Consider the following 15,581-nt stretch of genomic DNA (forward strand, 5'->3'; position numbering starts at 1 on the left):
AGGCGGGAAGGATGCAGGACCTGCTTGTCATGGAGCCAAGGAATATGATACGAAGAGGCATCTGAAGGAAACAAAGACGGAACATACAGCACTTTAGCTATGTGGCTCCGGTGGACATGAAAAGGACATAGTGTCTGAGTCTCAAGGTCTGAAGAATTTTCAAAACCTGTGCCCACAGTTGGCTGACTTTCCTCTGATATGAACCAGCATCAACTCCCAAACTATAAACTCCCTCATTTGCTCTTTTGTTGTCCTTGTTATATTAAGAGTTTAAATAAAAATGCTTTACACACAAAAACAAATTAACGAGGGGCCTGAATCCCAAGACATTAGTGAGTCTGACTTCCCGCTGCTTCCCCTCAAAGCGCCTGCTGTTTCAGGGCTGAGGAATTGGGCAGAATGGGGCTGATCGGAAGCAAATGATAAGCAGTGAGTTCCAGCACCTGGGGAGACAGAAACTGGAGTTCTGCAGAGAAGTGAGCCCCATACTTTCTGTTTTCTGCCCACAACAACATTAATCTAGAAATTGGTACTGAGGTATACTGATACAATAAGGTAAAATAAGGTATATAATAAGTAATACATGATGATGAAGATAGATGATAGATAGATAGATAGATAGATAGATAGATAGATAGATAGATAGAAGATAGATAATAGATAGATAGTCTCTATCTATAACATCCAATAACAATGATCCCAGGTCTTAGCTTCTACAAATGAACCAGAGCTCCATGATTCCAGGGCCATGTTAGGAAAATTACAAGGTGAAGCCTGGAGCATCTTGTGCCAAAACAGCAAGGAGGGGCTCACAGACTGGAGGCATGTTACAGGGATACAGGAGCCAGCCTGGAGGGCCTCCTGTTGGTCAAGTCTGAGATGGTTTGAATGTCAAGAGAAACAGTGAGAGAATGGACTAACTCAGTAAAATAGGAAATCATATTACAGATATAAATACATCAGTGATTACATCGAAAATTCTATGATGAAGGGGGTATTTATATAGTTGGAAAGTATTTCCCTACAAAATGCTTAGTAATTTCAAAGGAGAAAGAGTATCATCATGGTGGAGACTGTGGGAGATCCCAGCTTCAGTGCGTGATTGTCAGTAGTACAAGGAGAACTTGTGGGCCTCCTACAAGGACATAGGCACAACATTACCTCAAGATGTTTTGCCAAAGATACACGACTTTAATCTATGCATGAGGACATGTCAGATGATCCAGATGAGGGGCCTTCCATGTTCTACAAACAGCTGGCTGTGGTGTTGGAAAGTACCCAGGGACTGGAGAGGAGACATGGAGTACCTTTTACTCTGCAGGGCATTATTATAGATGAGACTTGAGTACAGGCCAGAGGACCAGGTGTCAGCTCTACATCCATGACAGCTCCCTCATTTTCAAGGATGCACTGCAGTTGTGTGTGGGGAAAAGTCCTTGTTTGTAGGAAATACATGCCAAAATCTTCAGGGGTGATATGGTGTCAGTTTTGCAACTTTCTCACAAATGTATGTCTAGGTTTTCTCTAAGTTTGTAATTATTTCAAAATTATAAGAAACAAATTGAATTTATGACTTTCCCACTAAGAAAACTCCAGGCCTGGCTGGCTTCATTTGGTAAATTCTATCAAAAACCTAAGGAATAATTAAAGTCAGTATTATAGAAAATCTTTTAGAAAATGGAGGCAGGAATACTTCTGAGATCATCTCATGGACCCAGGATACCAGTGATGCCAAACCAGACAAGGATATTATAAGAAAAGAAAATTGCAAACCAGCATCTCCCCATGAACAGAAAAGTCCTCAACAAAATATTGGCAAATTGATGGAGCAATCCATAGAAAGAATAATACATCACCATTTCCTTGTTGTGTGACCTTGGGCATTTTACTTGGCTGCTCTGAACCTCATGGCCCTCACACACCCTTCCTGAGGATAGTGCCTCGAACATTCGTTCTAATGATTTCCCCATCTTTTTCACCGCAGTAGGCCAGGGCCAGTATGAGGACCCCAGCCCCAGGGCACAGTCACTGGGTCAAGGAGCAGACCCGCTGCCTCTGTGGGTCCCATCAGTTTCTCTCCTCCTGGAACTCAGGTCTTGAGCGGTGACCAAAGGCAGCCACAAGAGGACATGGAGGTGGCACCCACCGTTCCCACAGCAGCCGGGACTCCGTCTTCCCAGGTGTCTGTCTCTCCCTTTGGCACAATGAGGAATGACCCTCACCTCTCAGTATATCCCCATTGCTTTGGTGGTTAGAGTGAATTTCTCTTGCTTGTAAGCAGCACTTCTCACTGTGGGAGAGGAGAGGATGTGCCTGCACATGGGTGAGGGGGTGGAACTTGAGGGAAGGGCAAGGAGGGCTGAGTCCCCAACAGCAGGTCAGATGGTCAGCCCTGAAGGGAGTGACCTCAGGGTGGGTAGTGAAAAGAGCAATATTTACATGAACATAGCAGAAACTTGCCTGCTAGATGAAAGATTAAGAGTTGGACTCATTTTTAAAAAAGATTTTATTTATGCATGAGAGACACAGAGAGTGGCAGAAACACAAGCAGAGGGAGAAGCAGGCTCCCTGTGGGGAGCCCAATGTGGGACTCGATCCCAGGATCCCAGGATCACACCATCGGCCAAAGGCAGACGCTCAACCACTGAGCCACCCAGGTGCCCCCAACTCAGTTTTTGACTTTGGAGTGCTGGCAGCCTCCGAGCCTCACCTTCCTCTTTCCTTTTGTCCCATGTCTGGGTGAGATGGTGAGAAAGCTGAGTGCTCCCTCCCTTGGCAGGTGAGAGATTCAGAGAGCCCCTGAGCCAGTGTTACACTGGGGATTTGTGGTGATTTCCTAAATTCCATAATATATGTAATTCATTCTGAATGTCCTAGTCCTCAAATGTCCAGTTCCCAGAGGGAGAAGAGGGAAAAATAAAGGGGGCTGGAATAAAACCCTGTCTCTTAATTTCCCTGGTGGCTTCTTTAGCCAGTAGGTTTGCGACAATGGCAGTCTACCTCCCTGCCTGTACCTCCAAGATCAGAAGCAGCAATCACAGTATAAATCCCTGATACTTGTAGGGAAAGATCCATATTGTCTACATTAGCCCCCCAAAATCACATTCATGACATGTCAGGGATGCAGACATGAATGTCTGCCATGTGGCCGAAGATGAGGATTGAGTGGCCACCACATGCTGAGAGTGGAGAGAAACCACAGTGTGCTGCCCAGTAATTCCCCTGAAGGCTGCAAGCCTTTGAAAAGACCCCAGAATTTCAAAATAGTTACATCAGACATATTCTTCAAGTACAATTTTTGTCTAGAATGGGAGATGTTTTCCTGGAGCTTCCTGCTTTGCCACCTTCTCTAACATCATTCTAAGACCATTCACAGTTATTGTAATCCTTGCCTTTCTGAAAATTTGTTCCAGAGATGCCTGGGTAGGCTCCATCAGCTAAGTGTCTGACTCTTGATTTCAGCTCAGGTCATGGCCTCAGGGTCGTGAGAGTGAGCCCCGCATGGAGTTTGCTTGGGATTCTGTCTCTCTCTCTCTCTCTCTCTCTTTTTTTTAAGATTCATTTATTTTTTTATTTTTTTTATAATTAATTTATTTTTTATTGGTGTTCAGTTTGCCAACATACAGAATAACACCCAGTGCTCATCCCATCAAGTGCCCCCCTCAGTGCCCATCACCCATTCATCCCCACCCCCGCCCTCCTCCCCTTCCACCACCCCTAGTTCATTTCCCAGAGTTAGGAGTCTTTATGTTCTGTCTACCTTTCTGACATTTCCCACACATTTCCTCTCACTTCCCTTATATTCCCTTTCACTATTATTTATATTCCCCAAATGAATAAGAATATATAATGTTTGTCCTCCTCTGATTGACTTATTTCACTCAGCATAATACCTTCCAGTTCCATCCATGTTGAAGAAAATGGTGGGTATTTGTCATTTCTAATGGCTGAGTAATATTCCATTGTATACATAAACCACATCTTCTTTATCCATTCATCTTTCGATGGACACCGAGGCTCCTTCCAGTTTGGCTATTGTGGACATTGCTGCTAGAAACATCGGGGTGCAGGTGTCCCAGTGCTTCATTGCATCTGTATCTTTGGGGTAAATCCCCAGCAGTGCAATTGCTGGGTCATAGGGCAGATCTAATTTTAACCCTTTGAGGAACCTCCACACAGTTTTCCAGAGTGGCTGCACGAGTTCACATTCCCACCAACAGTGTAAGAGGGTTCCCTTTTCTCCACATCCTCTCCAGCATTTGTGGTTTCCTGCCTTGTTAATTTTCCCAATTCTCACTGGTGTGAGGTGATACAGTCAACAAAACTAAAAGACAACCTACAGAATGGGAGAAGATATTTGCAAATGACGTATCAGATAAAGGGCTAGTTTCCAAGATCTATAAAGAACTTACTAAACTCAACAGCAAAGAAACAAACAATCCAGTCATGAAACGGGCAAAAGACATGAAGAGAAATCTCACAGAGGAAGACATAGACATGGCCAACATACACATGAGAAAATGCTCTGCATCACTTGCCATCAGGGAAATGCAAATTAAGATTCATTTATTTATTTATTTGTGATAGACATGGAGAGAGAGAGAGAGGCAGAGACACAGGAGGAGGGAGAAGCAGCCTCCACGCCAGGAGCCCGACGTGGGACTCGATCCCGGGACTCCAGGATCGCGCCCTGGGCCAAAGGCAGGCGCCAAACTACTGAGCCACCCAGGGATCCCCAGGATTCTCTCTCTTGATCTCTGTCTGCCCCTCCCACCCTGCTTGTACTCTCTTTAAAAAAAAAAATGTGTTCCATCTGTTCTTTGTTTTCCAACATTTCCAATTTGGAGATTACTGGACACTGGTTCTAAACTGACACTAATTTCAGGAAACCTAAAATGTCACTGTGGTCCACTAGTCAGCACAGGGGCTTAGGGAGAGCAGGTGAGCAAGGCAGTTTGGTGCCAGGGCATCTCCGAGCACGTCTGGTATGTTTCCAGAGCGATCTTGTGTAACGGAATTACATTTATTGAATTCACATACTCAGTAACTGGCTGAACTGTGTTGCTTCCCTGGCTTCTGGAATAGCGCTATACCGGTAGGAAGGAAGAGGGTTAGAATTCACTAGAACTCTTTCTACTTAGGAAAATAGTAAACCAACAGAAATTCCACATTCTTGAAGAGATTAGTGCCACCATGAAGGACTTGAAAGGACTTGGAAAATTGGGGGGTGAGTGGCGAATCTCTCATAGGTTATTCAATTCACATATCTGGCCTGTGCAGAAAACAGAAGGATCTTGTAAAATGATGGTAAATTCTAGTAAGCTTAACTAGATGGTATCTCCAATTGTAAGTGTTGTTCCAGATGTGGTTTTATTGCTGAGTAAATTAACACATCCCCCATACCTGGGTATGCAGCTTTTGATCTGGAAAATGCCTTTACCACACCTTGACATCTATTAGTAAAGACCAACAGAATACTTTTCTTTTAGCTGGCGAGACCAGAAGTACACGTTCCCTGTCCTACCTCAGAGGTATATCTACTCTCTAACTATATATCATAATTTGGTCCACAGGGATCTTGATTGTCTTTCCCTTCCACAGGACACCACATGGGTCCTGATGGCATTATATTGATTGACCTAGTGAGTAAGAAGTAGCAAATACTCCAGAGTTATTGGCAACACATTGGCATGTCAGAGGGTGAGAACTAAATATGATAAATTCAAAGGCCTTTCTCCTCAGTGAAATTTCTAGAGGTCCCTTGGCACCAGGCATGTCAAGATATTCCTTCTAAAGGGCAAAAAAGAGGCAGAATGCCTAGTGGGCCTCCTTGGATTTTGGAGGCAACATATTCCTCATTTGGGTCCATTTACTGAGTGACCTTGAAAAGCTGCTAGTTTTGGGTGGGACTCAAAATGAGAGAGGGCTCTGCAATAAGTCCAGGCTGTCATGCAAGCTGCTCTGCTACTTGGGCTATATGATGCAGCAGATCCAATAGTTCTCAAAGCAGCAGTGGTAGGTAGAGGCTTTCTGGATGTGAGTCACAATGTGGACACCTAGTATTTGTGAGGAAATTCCTATTATCCTCCAAAAACCCTATTATCTCTCTTTGGGGAACAGCTTTTGGCTTGCTACTGGGCCTTGGTAGAGACTGATGCTACCAAGTTACTATGCAGTCTGAGCTTCCGGTATTAAGCTAGACATCGTCTGACCAATAAAGCCATAGGGTCGGGCATGCACAACAGTATTCCATTGTTGAATGGAAGCGGTCCATACAAGATTAGGCTTGTACATGCCCTGAAGGCACAAGGAAATTACACGAAGACATAACCCAAAAGCCCACAGACCTCACTCCTGCTACATTACCTTCTCTCTCCTAGCCTGCATCTATGGCCTCCTAGGGATGTCTGCACTGTTAGTTGACTAGGAAAGTGAAAGCTGAAGCTTGGTTTACAGATAATATGCACGCACCATTCAAAAGTGGACAAATGTGGCACCACAGTCCCTTTCTGGGACATCCATGAAGGACAGTGGTGAAAGGAAATCTTCTGAGTGGGAACAATCAGGTGCAGCTAATTGTTCATTTTGCTTTGGAAGAAGTAGTCAGAAGTATGGTTTTGGGCTGTGGCCAACGGTTTAGCTGGATGGTTAGCAATTTGGAAGGAATATGATTAGAAAATTGGTGAGAAAGAGGTGTGGGGAGGAGAAATGTGGATAGACCTTTGAGTGTTCAATAAACATGAAGATATTTTTGGGAGGTACTGTACTGTGTGGGATCATTGATCTCAATTAGCAAGGGGAAATTGGGCTGCTACTACACGGTGGAAATAAGGCCAAGGGTGTCTGAAATACAAGTGAGCCTTTAGGATGACTTTTACTACTACCAGTTTCTGTGATTAAAGCTGATGGAAAACTACAATGATCCAATTCAGGCAGGAGTATTAATGATCCCCACACTTCAGAAATGAAGATTTGTGTAATCCGTCTGTCTAAGAAATCCACCTAAGCCCCACACATTATTAAAAAGCTCAAAATGGATATCAAGCATATGTATACTGTAAAACTATAAAACTCTTAGAAGATAAAATAGGAGGAATTCCTTGTGCCCTGGGTCTTGGTAAAGAGTTCTTAAACACGACAAAAAATGGGGCAGCTGGGTGGCTCAGTTAACGAAGCCTTGGACTTTGGCCCAGGTCATGATCTCAGGGTCCTGGGATTGAGCCCTGTGTGAGGCTCTGTGCTGAGCTGGGAGTCTGCTTGAGGATTCTCTCTCTCCCTTTGCAAACCCCCCCCCCATCTCTCTAAAATAAATAAATCTTTAAAAACAAAACAAACGAAAAATCCCAGGGCACCAAAAGCATGATCTGTAATAGGAAAAATTGGACTTCATAAAAATAAAATAATTTGTTCTCTGAAAGATTCTGTTAAAAAGATAAAAAGACAAGCTACATCCTGAGAGAATATTTACATGCTATATTATTTGACAAAGGAGTCTTATCTAGATTATGTGAAGAAGCCTGAGAACTCGATGTTTAAAAACCAAACAATCTAATTATAAAATGGACACCCAAAAAGAAAGACACAAAGAGAAATTTCACTGAATAAGATATACAAATGACAGATAAGCACATGAAAAGATGTTCAACGTCACTACCCTTTAGTAAAGTATTGAGACCATGATAAGGTATCACTACAAGCTATCAAAATAACTAAAATATAAGATAATGGCATATGCATGTTACCTCAAACTGGATTAAAGACCTAAATATAAGATCCCAAACTCCAAAACTCCTAGCAGAAAACACAGGGGAAAGCTTCATAACATTGGATTTGGCAGTGATTTCTGGGACGTGACACCAAAAGCAGAGGCAATAATAGCAAAGACAAATGGGACTACATCAAACTTTAAAACACTCATGCATCAAAGGGCACAATGGACAGAGTGAAAAAAGTCTATAGAATGGGAGAAAAGATTTATAAATCATTAAAGTGATAAGGGATTAATAATATAAGGAGTATGTAGACAACTCCTACAACTCAATAGAAAAAAATCAAGTAAGTTGGTTTAAAAAGGATTCAACAATATGAACTGACCTTTCTCCAAAGAAGATATACAAATGACCAACAAGTTTACAAAAAGATGCTCAACATCACTAATCATTAGAGAAATGCAAATCAAAACCACAGTTAAATATCACTCCACACCCATTAGGAAGAGTACTATCAAAAGATCAGAAAATAACAAGTGTTGACAAGGATGTGGAAAAATTAGAAGCTCTGGAAAACCACTATGGGAAACCGTGTGGCAGTTCCTCAAAAAAAAGCAAAAGTAGAACTACCGTGTAATTTATCAATTTCATTTCTGGGTATAATCCAAAAGAATCGAAAGCAGGTCTTGAGATATTTCCACACCCCTGTTCATAGCAGCATTATTCACAAAAGGTGAACACAAGGGGATCCCTGGGTGACTCAGCGGTTTAGCGCCTGCCTTTGGCCCAGGGTGTGATCCTGGAGTCCCAGAATCAAGTCCCGCGTCGGGCTCCTGGCATGGAGCTTGCTTCTCCCTCTGCCTGTGGCTCTGCCTCTCTCTCTCTATGTCTATCATGAATAAACAAATAAAATCTTTTTTAAAAAAAAGGTAAACACAAGAAATCCATGAATGGATGGAAGAATATACAGAGTGTGGTATATACATTTACTGGCATGTCATTCAACCTTAAAAGGCAATCCTGTCACACACTACAGAATGGACATTAAGCCTAGTATTATGAACCAGTCACAATATGACAAATATTATATGATTCCAGTTAATGAGGTATCTTAAGTAGCCAAATTCATAGCAATAGAAAGAATGGTGGTTACCAGATGTTGGGATTAAGGGGAGAAGGAGGGCATTGGTTAATAGGCATAGAATTTCAGATTTGAAAGATGGAAAAGTTTTGGAGATCCATTGCACAACAACATGAATATACTTAATACCTCTGAGTTATATGCTTATAAACAGTGAAGATGGTTGATTTTACATTATTTGTAGTGTACCATAATTTTTAAGAAGATAATCACATACTAAATATTGAGGAAGATGTACAGCAACTGGATTGCTCCTACACTGTGGTAGGATTGTAAATGTCCCAGCCACTTTGGAAAACAGTTTTGCAGTTACTTTAAACATTGACTATACCTGTATCACACAGTACATCAGTTGTGCTTCTGGGCATTTGTTTCAGAGAAATGAAAACTTATGTTTACACAAAGATTCGTATACAGTTGTTCAGAGTAATGCAAAACTCCCTAACCAGTACCCTAACCTGTACCCTAACCCTAACCCTAACCCGTACCCTAACCCCTAACCCGTACCCTAACCCCTAACCCGTACCCTAACACTAAACCTAACCCGTACCCTAACCCTAACCCGTACCCTAACCCGAACCCTAACCCGTAACCTAACCCTAACCCGTACCCTAATCCTAACCATAATCCTAACCCGTATCCTAACCCATACCCTAACCCTAACCCGTACCCTCCTTAACCCGTACCCTAACCCGTACCCTAACCCTAACCCCTAACCCTAACCCTAACCCTAACCCTAACCACTAACCCGTACCCTAACCCGTACCCTAACCCTAACCCGTATCCTAACCCTAACCCCTAACCCTAACCCTAACCTGTACCCTAATCCCTAACCCGTACCCTAACACCTAACCCGTACCCTAAACCTAGCCCTAACCCCTAGCCCAAACCCTAACCCATAACCCTAACCCTGCCTTCACCCCTTACCCTAAACTCTAACCCCATCCCCCACTCTATCTCTAACCGTATTCCCTCCCTCTATTCCCTAACCCTAAACCCTATAACCTATCTGTAACATTACCCTAATCCAGACCCTAAGTCAATTTCCTAGTCCCTAATACCTTACTTTAACTCCTACCTCTTGACCCTTACCCCATCCCTCACCCTCACCAGTAACTCGTACGCATAACCATGATCACTAATCCATATCATCTAAGCTAACCTTAACCACCTATTGCTCACCCTAAACCCTAACCCTATCTCAATTCTCCCCATTCACTTACCTTGTCGTTCTGAGTAGCCCTGCTGAGGTGGATGTGACTCTGAACAGCGCCTCCAGGGTCCTCCAGCGGGTCCTGAGGAAGCCGGACTCCTGTCTTGGCGGACGTGGCCCCATGTGTCCCTGAGTCATAGACAGCGGGTCCTGAGGACGAGAGGGGTCCTGTCACTGTGGACTATGCCTCACATCCTCCGGAAGCCTCCCCGCGGGTTCTGAGGAGGCCAGGCTCCTGTCACCATGGATGCGGCCCCACATGGGACTGAAGCCTACCCGCGGGTCCTGAGAAGGCCGGGGCTCCTGTCAGCGTAGACGCTGCCCAACGTCATCCCGAAGACTCACCGCAGGTCCTGAGGAGGCCGGGGCTCCTGTCCCCGTGGACACAGCCCCACGTCATCCCAAAAACTCACCGTGGGTCCTAAGGAGGCCGGGGCTCCTGTCAGGGAGGACGCGGCCCCACATCTTCCTGAAGTCTCACCGCGGGTCCTGAGGAGACCAGGCTCCTGTCAGCGAGGACGGGGCTCCACATCCTCTGGAAGCCTCACCGCGAGTCCTGAGGAGGCCAGGGCTCCTGTCACCGTGGAGGCAGCCCCACATGGTCCTGAAGCCTACCCGCGGGTACTGAGGAGGCCGGGGCTCCTGTCAGCGTGGACGCGGCCCCACGTCCTCCTCAGGCCTCCAGAGCGCAGAGGGGCTCCTGTTACTGCTGGCGGACGAGGCCTACTGCGCATGTGCGCCCTTGACCCGGGCCTGGGTTCGGGCGCCCCCTGCGGGACGCTCAGGAGCTGAAGGAGGCCGTGCAGGAGGCGGCGTCCCCGCGCCCAGGGCCGGACCTGCCTCCTTCCAGGCTCCAGCTGAGACCTAGGAGCTTCAGAAACGTCGCGCGGAAATGGAGCCCAACACCCGGCTTCCCCAGAAATACTTAAGGACAATGAATTGGAGCCCACAGGATGCGAAATGAAATGTGGACCAAACTTTTACCACGTCCGCCAAGACTCACTCAACCCTCTTCCACTGTGGGCTGGACCGCGGGCTGGTGCAGCCGCCCTGGAAACAGTCAGGAGGCTCCTCAGGAAGTTACCGATAGACCTGCCCTGCGACCGGCAGGTGCACAGCCTGGAGCTCACTCCGAAGATACAGATGCAATGAAATGGCGGGACACCTGCGCCCCAATGTCTACAGCAGCCGGGTCCACAGTAGCCACACTGTGGGAGGAGCCTCGGTGCCCTCTGCCAGATGATGGATAAAGAGGATGGGAGATAGATGATGGTCATAGAGAGAGGAACGGTACTCAGCTATCAAAGAGAAGGAAATCTTGCCATTTGCAATGACGCGGATAGAACTAGAGGGATCATGTTAAGTGAAATAAGTCAGTCGGGAAAGAGAATGACCGTGTGGTGTCATTCATAGGTGGGATTAAAGAAGCAAAGCAGATGAACTACTGTGAAGGGAAGGAAAGACAAATAAGATGAAAACAGATGCAGGAAATACAGACTCTTAATCATAGGAAACAAACTGAAGGTCGCTGGAGGGGGGGGAGGGGTTAACGGGGGACGGGCACAAAGGAGGGCAGGTGATGTCACGAGCACTGCTGTTCTCTCCAACGGGTGAATCCCTGAATTCTACCTCTGAAAGTAGAATTATACTTTCGCTATAACGAAAACACTATACGTTAAATCATTGGGTTTAAATTAAATTAAGTTAAAAAATATCAGTTGTATCAGAGCACATTTCCTTCTGAACTCTCTGTTCTGCTCCTTCAGCTTATGCTGGAACCACCCCCTGTGGGTCTAAGTAGGTGCCACGCCTCGTTCATGCCCCAACCCAGGGCTAGAACTCAGGACCCCGAGATCAGGACCAGAGGTGAGGTCAGGAGTCGGATGCTTAACCGACAGAGCCAGCCGGGGGTCCGAGAACCACACTGCTTTATCCTGTGTCTCTGTGACATCGTTTGAAATAGGAAAGTGCTGCGTCCCACTCTATCCTGCTTTTCCAATACTGATTTGCTGTCCGGGGTCATTTGTGGGGGCTGACGGATGTTAGGTTTTTTTTTTTTTTCCTATTTCTAGGATCTACCACCATGATTTTGATAGGAATGACATTGAAACCGAGGGTGGCTTCAGGAACTGCGGACATTTTCACAAGATGAGGCTCCCACCCCACGAGCCCAGGACGACCTCCCAGAGCCTGGTACGGCTCAGTGCACAAGTCTTGTGCTCCTTTGGTTCAGTCTCATTATTTATTCTCTGTGATGCTCCTGAGAAGGGAATCACGTCCTTCATTTCCTTCCTGAGTGCTCATTGTCGGGACACAGCAAGGCTACTGAGCTCTGTAGGTTCAGTTGGTGTCCCGTGAATTTACTGAATTCAATCATTAGTTCTAACAGGTTTTGGTGTGGGCTCTCGGGTTTCCTGTTTCTAGTACCGAGTCTTCAGCAAGTAGGGACAGTGTGACGTCCCTCTTCCAGGTGTGAAACCTTTGCTGTTTCCTGTCTGTTGACTACATTAGGACTTCCAGTGCTGAGAGGGGACCTCCTTGGCTTGTTCCTACTCTTAGGGGAGATGATTTCAGGTTTTCACCCTTGAAGATGATGTCAGCTTCCTAGCGGCCTTTATTCTGTTGATAGACATTTCCTCAAAACCCACTATGCTTTTGATGCTGTATTTTGTCAAATGTTTTTTCTGCAACTCTTGAGAGGATTGTATGCTTTTTGTCCTTTCTCTCGTTTTTCTTTTTTTTAAGATTTTATTTATATATCCTTGAGAGACACAGAGACACAGAGAGAGAAAGGCAGAGACACTGGCAGAGGGAGAAGGCGGCTCCATGTAGGGAACCCGACGTGGGACTCGATCCCAGGACTCCAGGATCACGCCCTGGGCTGAAGGCAGGCGCTAAACCGCTGAACCACCCGGGGCTGCCCCACGTCCTTTCTCTGGTTAATGTGATGGATCCTGCTGCCTGATGGACAGAGGGGCCGTGGGTAGGACACGGGCGACATAGATGAACAATAGTAACAGCTATAAGCGTCTGGTTCGTAAATAAAATAAGTCACAGAAATTTAGAAAATACAGCCTAGGGAATAGAGTCAGTACTGTTCTGACAACTTTGTACGGGGACAGACGGTGACGCCGCTTCTCGTGGGGGGAGCTGAGTAAGGCACAGAATTGTCAAGTCACTAGTTGTAGCCCTGAAAATATTGTCGCATTGTGTGTTGACTGTACTTCAGTAAATATCAAGGAAAAGGGGTTTCTGGTAGGACTCCCGGTGGGTCCGTGAAAGGCATTTACACGGTCATTACACACACGAAGGCACCTCTGCAGAGGGGATAAAGATGCTCACGTGTCTTCATGTTAATTTTTAGAAAATTTACTTGAGAGAGGGTGTGGTAGGGAGGGGCAGAGGGAGAGGGGGAACCTGGAGCGGACTCCTCACCCAACGGAGCCCGAGCCCCACGCGAGGCTCCATGCCACAACCTCGAGATCCTGACCTGAGCCAAATTAAAGAGTAGACGTGGAACCGACTGAACCACCCAGGAGCCCCTCAAATGTTAAGTGTGACCCCATGCTGTGAACTCTGGGGGTCGGGGGGACATCTGTGACCCCCAGTCTGCCTAGAATGGTGGGAGGCCTGCAGGGCCCAAGGATGGGAACTGAGGATGTGGGAGGGTGCCTGCATCCCCTTCCCACCTGGTGTGGGGACAGGACCCTCCCCCAGGACCCTCGGCCTTCAGGGTGAAGGGCTAAGTGCTGATTGGACCCCGCCTGCCCACAGTGATGATGCGGGACCCCACTGTGGGCGGAAATGTGCAGCCCCCGGGTTCCACCGCTGCCTGGCGCTCACTGTGCTTCTGCAGACCTTCGGAAGCACTCGTGCTTTGGATCTGGCTCACAGCGACCCGACTCTCCTGCTCTCCCCAGTAGCTCAGTACTCCCACTCTCCTCAGTACCCCCACTCTCCCCAGTATCCCCACTCTCCCCAGTACTCACACTCACCCCAGTACCCCAACTCTCCCCAGTACTCCCACTCTCCCCAGTACCCCAACTCTCCCCAGTACCCCAGAACTCCCACTCTCCCCAGTTCCCCAACTCTCCCACTCTCCCCAGTACACGGTGCATAAAGAGGAGGCACTCACACAGTGACAGGTCACAGGTGAGTGGCCCCTGATGCCTGCTCCCCGTGGACCACTCTGGGGCCTGTGTGTCTGGGTGGGGGCGTTGGTCTCCTGGGCTGGGGTCCAAAACACCCCGACCCCAATGAGATGACCTTGAGCAGCTCCTGCAGCCCTTCCACAGCCCCACGGGGTGAGGGCGGCCCCCTAAGGCCCTGTCCAGGGAAGGAGGCTGCAGTCGGAGTTCGGCAGCTCCCCCGGGACACCCGCTCCCCTGTAAGGCCTGTGCTATGCAGGGAGACACAATACGTGACCTTTCCAGCCCGTCCTAGATGCAAGGACCCCGACAGGGATGACACCCCCCCCCCCCCCCGCCCCACTCTGTGGTGAGGGGAGGACGGTCAGGGCCTGCTGGGTCCCCCTGACCGGTGAGCAGGCTTGCTCTTCACGCACTGGAGTGCGGGCAGAGTCCCTCGTGCTCCCCCCAGACCCCCCCTCAGGCTATTCACGCATCATTGCCCTCAGGGTGGGGAGTTTGGTCGCACTCTTGCTGGCATCAGGTTTTAATTTTGATGAAGTCTAGTCCGTTGCTTTCTCCCCTCGGTCGTTGTGCTTGTGGAATCTAAGAGAAACCTTCGATATCCCCCGGGCTGGGAGACATCACCCCGAGCATCAGATCGGCAGTTCGCCAGAGCCTCCTGGGTCCCCCGCCCGTGTGCTCCTGATACCGGGGTGGGAGCGCTCTGTGATCCCAGCGTGACGGCGTGTCCTGGGACAGTGGCTGGGAAGGTGGACTGTAGGTGGGCGAGTGACAGACAGGCAGTGAGGGCCCATGTGTGATGTTCCAGCCAAGCCTGTGCCCCTCAGGGCTATGGGGTTGTCTCCGGCTCCGGTCAGACGGAGGGGGACCTGCCCACGGGGAGCACCCGGACGCATGTGTCCTCAGAAGGTTTTCATGTGCCGTCATTCTTGGATGTGTTTGGATTGCAGCACCATGCAGGAGGACTCGGAGAACCTACTGGCCTTGGGAAGGGCCAATATCGTGGCCCAGTACCATCAGGTGAGGCCCAGAAGGGACCATAGACAATACACACCCACGACAAGGGAGACCATACCTGCAAGGCAGGGGAGGCCCAGGAGAGGATCAGAGCCAAGGATGAGTCAGGTCAGCCCAGACAAGGACCATAGTCACCAGGAACAACTGAGACCTTGGGGATGGTACTGGTGTCAGTAGCAACTAAGGGTCCATCCTGGATGTTAGTCATTGGTAGCTGAGGAGCCCAGTCACCAGGTACAGTGAGGCCTGAGTGGGGACCACAGTCACCAGGTCCAGATGAAGTCCACAGCTACCATGTCCAGGTGAGGCCCAGGTGGGGACCAGAGTCACCAGGTCCAGGTGAGGTGAAG

General features: G+C 47.7%; 1 long non-coding RNA gene across 1 annotated transcript; it reads right to left on the bottom strand.

Annotated features, from left to right (window-relative positions):
- Positions 1 to 3,721: 3,721 nt before the first annotated feature.
- LOC140601849 (uncharacterized) lies at positions 3,722 to 10,798 on the bottom strand. Its single transcript, XR_012004970.1, has 3 exons — positions 10,477 to 10,798; positions 10,074 to 10,213; positions 3,722 to 4,336 (listed from the first exon to the last, which is right to left on the bottom strand). It is a non-coding gene; the product is annotated as an uncharacterized lncRNA (long non-coding RNA).
- Between the last annotated feature and the right edge of the window lie 4,783 nt (positions 10,799 to 15,581).

Source organism: Canis lupus, chromosome 12 (genome assembly GCF_048164855.1).
Source record: "Canis lupus baileyi chromosome 12, mCanLup2.hap1, whole genome shotgun sequence".
Taxonomy (NCBI): Eukaryota; Metazoa; Chordata; class Mammalia; order Carnivora; family Canidae; genus Canis; species Canis lupus.